The sequence below is a fragment of the Coenobita brevimanus genome, chromosome 104, assembly GCF_032717465.1.
Source record: "Coenobita brevimanus isolate Jiangsu-jjx chromosome 104, ASM3271746v2, whole genome shotgun sequence".
NCBI classification, from domain to species: domain Eukaryota; kingdom Metazoa; phylum Arthropoda; class Malacostraca; order Decapoda; family Coenobitidae; genus Coenobita; species Coenobita brevimanus.
The window spans coordinates 34805092-34813069 of NC_137057.1; positions in this window are offsets into that span (position 1 = coordinate 34805092).

The following is a 7978-nucleotide window of genomic DNA, read 5'->3' on the forward strand; positions in this document are numbered from 1 at the left end:
TAATAGACCTGACGCAGCACGGTACTTTGTGGAGGCCTTTTACCTCCAGTAAATTACTGTCTGACAAGAAATCCTTACAAAAATTATTGATGACATAAAAATCCAATTGTTCTACCTTTCTCAGCCAGATAAATGGACCTGTGCGATCGATTTTATATTCATTATTTTTGAACTGATGGAGAGACTTTGTTCTCCATAGGATTATTTGGGTTAATGAAGAAGGCTTATAAGTTCTTCACTACAGCAGGTCTTAAACTCCTTGATTCCTGGTGACGACTTCTATATTTTAATTCTTGCTGTTCCTGGATAATTTTATTCAACATGGTGCTTATTACATATCGATGGTGCATATATATTCTTCTTGTGCCTCGTCTACTAAAGATTCGTTGCTTGTTCTCTCTGAGAAGCATGGTGGTTCCATCTTTTTCCTGCTGGCCATACCGGATGGTGTGGCGGGTGGGGGAAAGCCTTCCTCTATGCACTTGTTTTCTCTTACACATTGGTTAAATTTTAGTGAAATCAGCTGTGTTTGTCAACAGATAATCTCTGCATGAGCCAATAGGCCTCCTGTTATCTGTACTTCCTATATACTCCTAAGTACTCTTATGTACCTAAGGAAGGATGCCTCGTACTGAAGGTGCTTATTAACATGTAAATCCTCCACTTAAGGAGGTCTATTGCCAAGTATGCACATTTGTCAAGAGATGGAAAAAACACCTGAAAAAAAAAAAAAAAGTCATCGACCTAAAGCAGAGTGCCTGAATAAAGCAGACTTTGTGTACCATGAATAAAGGATTAAGTAATCAATATGCAGTGATAAGTGACCTCAAAATGACGTGAAATTATGGTCCGGATATGCGAAAATATATTGACAGGACTTTAATGATCAGACACATTTCAGTGTGAACAAGATTAATGTCTTTGCGTCAGGTGTCTTTTTATTTTATTTTTCTATTTTATCAGTTTAGAGAAAACCGATTGTTAATATAAAATCTGTATAAGAGAAATTGGTATCCACTCTCCAAAGGCATATACGAGTATCCATATTTTTTTTTCTGCCACGTAACTGATCTCGTTATTTGGATCTTTGCGTTTTCTCCATTACAGTCTTGAGAAAGGAACATTCGTCTACATTTCTCTGAGGAAAAAAATGTGATCTTACATTGAACCTTTGCCTTTTCTAGTCAATATGTAAAAAATCACAGACTGCCATCAAATATATATTTTTTTCCTAAGAGACGGATTAATATTCTTGAATTAACAGATTATCGTTTTTTCTTGCTATTATCAAAATAGAAGAATGTGTTTGTCACAACGTTTGGACATCTGGCCATATATACTGTATATATATATTTATATTTTTCGGTGAGCAATGGTCTTGAGATAAGGAACTTTGTCTAAATAGAAACAAAAAAGAAAACTCAATCATTCTGTTTGATTACAGGTATTTACTCTGTGAGCAAGTTTCTTTCCTTTTTTTTTTTTTTTTTTTTTTTTTTTTTACTTTAAATACGAATAATTTTATTGCAGCAGTCGAAAGAAAGGAATATTTTGTCAGGAGGTGACTGGCCTCTGATTTATTAAAACGCAAACAGAAAAAATAATTGAGGTTTATAAGAAAAATGAAAAAGATTAATTGCTGGAGATGATCAGGTTCACTTTTCCCCCAAGCCAGAAAAATATATTTTTTCGGTGGTGGTAAAGAAAAATGAAAATCTGTATGTGTGTGTGTGTGTGTGTGTGTGTGTGTTTTATTAAAAAGAACACGGACACACTCTGGCACCGCTGTCTCTCTGGACAGCCTTCTTTTGTGTGTGTGTGTGTGTGTGTGTGTGTGTGTGTGTGTGTGTGTGTGTGTGTGTGTGGATGTAAGAAACTCTTGCTCCTTCTTGCCCTGCCTGGTCTCTCTCTCTCTCTCTCTCTCTCTCTCTCACTTTGTCTATTTGTCTATATGTCTGTCTCTACAGATTAACTCACTAGAGTCACTACTTTCCTGTAATCTACAACGTCTGGGAGAGAAACAAACTTCCATAACACCTGCAATTTTTATAGTCTTTTTTCTCACTATTTTTTACCATTCGTCTTATTTTTTCTTCCACTTCTTTTTCAAATGTTTTCCTGACCACCCTCGAAGACTCTCAGTTTTCTCGATTTTCTTATCATTCCGGTTATATTTCACTTTGTCATTTCTACGTATTACTATCGTTTAGGGAATGTGAAGGTGGATGGAATAGTTGGTGAGTGGGGTGTGCCTGCTGAGATAGATGAGAATGGCAGTGCGTTAGTGGACATTTGTGCTGGGAGGGGTTGGTGAGTACCCAATACCCTCTTCAGGCTAAAATCGATCCCACGGAGGTAGCATACATAAAGCGAAGTGAGTAGAGAGGGGAGGGGGTGAACTGAATGAAAGGAGAGAGCATAATGATTGGATTATGTGTGTGTGGATGAAAGGATGCGAAAATGTGTAATGGATGCAAGAGCTTACATGAGGTTGGGGGAGATGGACTTTCCTGACCACTACTTGGTGTTTGTGGCCAGAATCAAGGTCTAATTAGGATGGAGAAATAGAAGAGAAAGGGAAGGACGGAAGAAAAGGAGTATGTTGTAAGGAGGGAGTGGAAAAGTTACAAGAGGATGAGAAAAGGCATGAGTATAAGAGAAGTGGAGGAGACGATTGATAGCAAATATGAATTGGAGCAGATGGGGGACGTGGAAGGTGTGTGCAGGATATTTACAGAAGAAATATGTGCAGCATGTCATGTGGTGTGTGTAAGGATGGAGAGAAGACGGAGGAGGGTGTGCAAGGAACAGCGTGGTGGAATGAAGAGGTGAGGACAGGCTGTGGCACAAAGAAGAAAGCATACAATGAATAGATTGAGAAATAGGGGCGTGGGAAGAAAGAAGTTGAGAGGTGGAAGAGAGAGAGTTATATGTAGAAAGAAAGAGAGAGGTGAAAAGATCAGTAAGAGAGTAAGAAGAGAGTGGATAGAGAAATTTGGGAAGGAACTTGAGTGTAAAGTGGAGGAACTGTAAGAATATGTTCTGGAAAGAAGGTGAAAAGAGTAAGGCAGGATGGAGAGTGAAGTTAGCAGGGGAGTGAAAGATGAAAAGTGGTAGATTACTAGTGGAGAAGGGATTGTTGAACATAAAGGAATTGTTGAACATAGAGGATGGAAGTAATGCAAGTATAAGTGGCTGGGGAATGGCTGGGAGAAGGAGGAGGTGAGAAGACAGGAAGAAATCAGTAGAATAGAAGTTGTGGAAGCAATGAAGAAAGTTAAATTGGGGAAAGCCCCAGGAATTGATGGAATGTGAATTGAAATGCTGAAATAAGGGGAGAGACAAAAGTAGAATGGATATGGAAGATGTGCAGCTTTGCCTGGGAGGAAAGTAGCGTCCCGGGAGATTGGAAGTCAGGTATAATTATTTCCCTGTACAAAGGAGAAGGGGAAAAACACGATGATGTAGGTAATCATAGGGAGCATTTGTCTTCTTAGTACATAATAGGAAAAGTGTATGGTAGGATACTTATTGACAGAGTTAGAGAAAGAACAAAGGAATTAGTTGGAGAAGAACAGGAGGGGAGGCTTTAGGAAGGGAGAAGAGGAGTTGTGTAGATCAGATATTTCATTCTTAGATCTTTAATGGAAAAGTTTCTAGAGAAGGAGAAAAGAAGTTGTATGCGGCTTTCATGGATTTGGAGACAGGCATAACAGACAGGGTGGATAGACAAGGATTGTGGGAAGTACTAAGAATATATGGAGTAGATGGGAAGTTGTTGAATGCTGTTGAAGAGTATGTATGACAATTAGGTGCTAAGGCTGCAGTGCATGTGGATGGTGAACTGAGTGGATTTTTCTCTTTGAAGGTTGGGTTGAAACAGGGAGAGTGTCAATGTCTCACATGGTTGTTCAATCTGTATATGGATGGGGTAATAAAAGAGGTACAAGGTAGGGTAGTGGATGTTGGAGTGGCCCTGGTGAGAGGGTTTAGTGTTTGGAAACTCCCTGTACTGTTGTTTGCAGATGATACTGTGTTGTTGTGTGAAGACGAAGGAGAACTGCAAGGCTTTGTGGATGAGTTTGGGAGGAGTGTGCTTAAGAAACGGAATCTAAAGGTGAATGTAGGGAAGAAGGAAAGTGATGGTCTTTGAGAGAGGTGTAGTCAGTGAATGTACAGTGAGGTTGGATGGTAGAGGAATTGGAAAATGTGAGTACGTTTAAGTACTTGGGTAGTGTGATGAAGGTAAGGATGGAGGGTTTGGAGGGTGGGGAGTGCTTGAAAAGGGTACAGCAGGGGAAGAAAGGTTGCTAGTTCCTTGAAGAAGTGATAAGAAGTAGGGAAGTGAGCATGGGAACGAAAAAGTTACTACATGACAGTATTGTGAAGAATATCAACTCTAACGTATGGAAGTGAAGCTTGGACGTTGGTGGAAGGACACAAGTCAAGAGTGAGAGACAGTGCTGAAATGAGTTATTTAAGAGGAAGCCTGTGGAGTCACATGGAGAGGAACGGAGAAGCTGACAAATGAGGATATAAAGGAGGCGTTGTCAGGTGTTGGGTGTGGATGTGATGGGAGAGCTTATTAGGAGGAATACACTGAGGGTGGTTTGGCCATGTGGAAGGGATGGAGGGTGAAAGACTGACGAAGAGAGAGTGTATGTGAAGGAGTGAGGATTGGAGGGGGAAGAGGGAGGGGAGGCCGAGGATGAGATGGAGGGACAGAGGTGAAGAGGTATATGAGAGAGGGGTGTGAGTTGGGAGGCGGGGCAGTGAAATGGAGGGGGCAGGAAGACGACAGTGGAGGCGAATTGTTTGTGACCACCCCGAACGGGATTGAGGCGTCTGGCAATAGATAGATAGATAGACAGACTTATCTTTGCTCTCCCTTCCCTTTCCTAACACTTTGTTCTTCTTTTTCTTCTTCTTCTTCTTCTTCTCTCTCTCTCTCTCTCTCTCTCTCTCTCTCTCTCTTTCTCTTGCAAAACAACGGACATTTGACAGTCGCTCCCATCCTACCGTCTGCGTCACATCCCCAAAGGTGTCCCCTGTCTTTGGACACACCCATCAGATACACCCCAGCCTCACCCTTGGAGCACACCACAGGTACATCAGACGCCACAGACACAACCTTGTAGGTCAGGCCAGAAAAAAAAAAATAAAAATAAATTATAAAAAAAAATAATAATAATAATAATAAAAAAATAATATCAGTGGAAGTGAAAGTCTGACGCTAATAAATATCTATGGCAGTAACTTAACAGAACTAGAAAGCCCTCAGAGAGCGCATACCTCCGCCAATGCCATTGCTATTGGAAAATGGATTCGGATCCCGTGGAGGGTATTGTGTGGTATACACAGGTTCCGGACCCGCCATAAAATTTAATCAATTGTTCCTTGACCCATGGCCCACTCTTCCCACAAAATATTATTGAAATTCATTTTCAGAAGATATTGTACAGGATAGCTTGGGATCCGGATCTGCTTCCTTCCAAAAATTTAATCATTCAGCTTTCTTGGCCTATGGTCCACCCTTCCAAAAACTTTCATTGGACATCCAATAAGAACTTATGGAACTATGTTGCAGGATACTCCGGCCCAGGATTTTTGATCCGCCACCAAATTTACTAATTTCTTTTCTCTGACCATGGCTCACACTTCCACGAAATTTCATTGAAGATTCATTATGAAACCTTTTAGAGATATCGTGTGGACAAACAAACAAATGGAAATTGCCATAGGCAGAGGGGCTTTCCAGATAGGCCCATTGTATTGGAATCTGAATTTATTTCAAACCATCTGAATACCACTTTTTCTTGGGGTGGGGGGATGGGAAACTACTGATATTTTTAGTGCATTTTTTTCTACTCCTCTGCTTAGTTTTTCACTTTTAGGCGTGGTAGGCAGTCATTTGGCGAAATATTTTTGCACTTCACTTTCACGAAGCACTAGTATTGGTTTTTAGGAAGCTAAAAGGTATTGCATTGTCAGGTGTGCCAGAAGTTTCTCTTCAATTTGGTAAGAAAAAAAAATCGAGTTTCGATGATATTTTGAAAAAATGACAGATTGCCTGGGCCAGCCACAGGATGCCAACGATTTCCTGACCCACAGCCATTGAGGGGTTTCCTTTACCCCCTACCCAGCTCCAGGGCCTTTGACCGATTTTGATAGAAAAACATTAGGCTTGCCAGGGTCATTGGGTACCTACTTTCTGAAATTTTTCCCAGAATGATTGGCGCATAAATTGTGACCTGTGTAAAGCAGACAGACAGACAAACATACAGAACTGACCAAACATGCTTGCCGAGTATTTCAGTTCCTGCAATAAATGAAACTGCCATATTTCACAGATGCTCGCCTGATGGATCCGATTATTTCTGTTTAGTTTTCACCAGCATGTAGGCAGTCATTTGCCGAAAAATTTCGCGCTTCATTGCAAAACACAGAGTGAGTTTAGGATGCTAAAGAAAATTGCATTGCCAGGTGCGCCAGACGTTTCTCTTCAATTCGGTGGAGAAGAAAAAATCGATTTTCGAAATTCAAAAAAATGGCAAATGGGCCGGCCACTGGGGTCTGGACAATTTCCGGAGCCACGACCATTGAGGGGTTTTCAAACCCCCACCCAGCCCAGGGCCTTTGATCGATTTTGATTGAAAACAATTACAGGCTTCCAGGGGTTATGAATATCTACCTTCTGATGTTTCTTTCAGAAAGATTGGCAAAAAAGAAATTGTGAGCCTGTATACAGTAGAGCAAGACAAACAAGCAGATCAGACAGACAAGCATACGAAACACCAACATGCGTGCCGAATCTTTCGATTCCAGCAAGCAATAAACATTGGTGAATACATAAGCTCCTCCAAGCTCGTTGGTGAAAAAAGGACTAACTTTAGAGAGGGACACTTAGCCCGGAGCGCATCTACTCCAACAAAAGGAGCAACATAATTTCCAAACCACTCTTCATAATGGGTTGGGATTTCTCATCACTGGTTTGAGTTTCGCACAAGAGTGTTTTCCGGATCCAGAGTCTGTAATACAGTCCAGATCGGTCTATCTACCCACACAGATCTGGTCCTAAATCTCTCTTTTGGTGTTTGAGTAATCTTGCTAACACACAAACAAACAAAACCCAAACAGGGGTGAAAACAGACTCTCGGAGAGGAATCTAGTCCGCTTCTAAAAAGGAATTACAGAGACTGAGAGTGGGTGAGTGAGTGACACAGTTAGGGATAGACTGGATTTGGCCTCCTTGTGATTGTGATAAAAATGTGTATGAAACTTACAAACGATTTCTCCTCGAACATATAAACGTTTCAAGATAAATCTATTATCTAAAGCTTTGGCTCGTTTCAGAAACGTTTTCCATATTAAACACCGTTTCAGTCCACGGTGCTGACTTTTGGTTTTCATTCTCACAGACGCCAGACGATTCTATGAAATCTTTCTAGGGCGTTTGCCGTACTGGAGAGATCAAAACTAGCTTTCATTTACCACATCACTGCAAGGTGTCCCTTAAGGTGAATAAAACCGTCTGGAGGTAGCAAGCAAGAAGAGAAAAATCGGTTGGAGCCGTTACGTCGAATAATTCTTAAGCTAAGCAGTCCGTAGTCTCAAGTATATGAAACTTATTAGAGAATTGTTTCATGTCAAGTCTACTACCATCATACGAAATACTTAGAAAAATATTACTGGTCCTGTGCAGGGATGGGCAAGTAGATATTGCCTGGTTCCAACTCGAGAATCACGTTCCTTATAAAATATATTTGAAGTTGGGTAGCCATCAAAAGGAAGAGGAGGAGGAGGAGAGGAATGAAGAAAAATTTGGACAAGAGAAGAAGAGAGGAGCTAAAGGAGAAATATATTGTTGGAAGAGGAGAGAAAGTAAAAACTTCTGATAGAGGGAGTAGAAAAGAAAGAAAGAAAAGGAAGAAAGGAGGAAAAAAAGGAGAATGGAAATGAGAAACACATAGGATGGAGA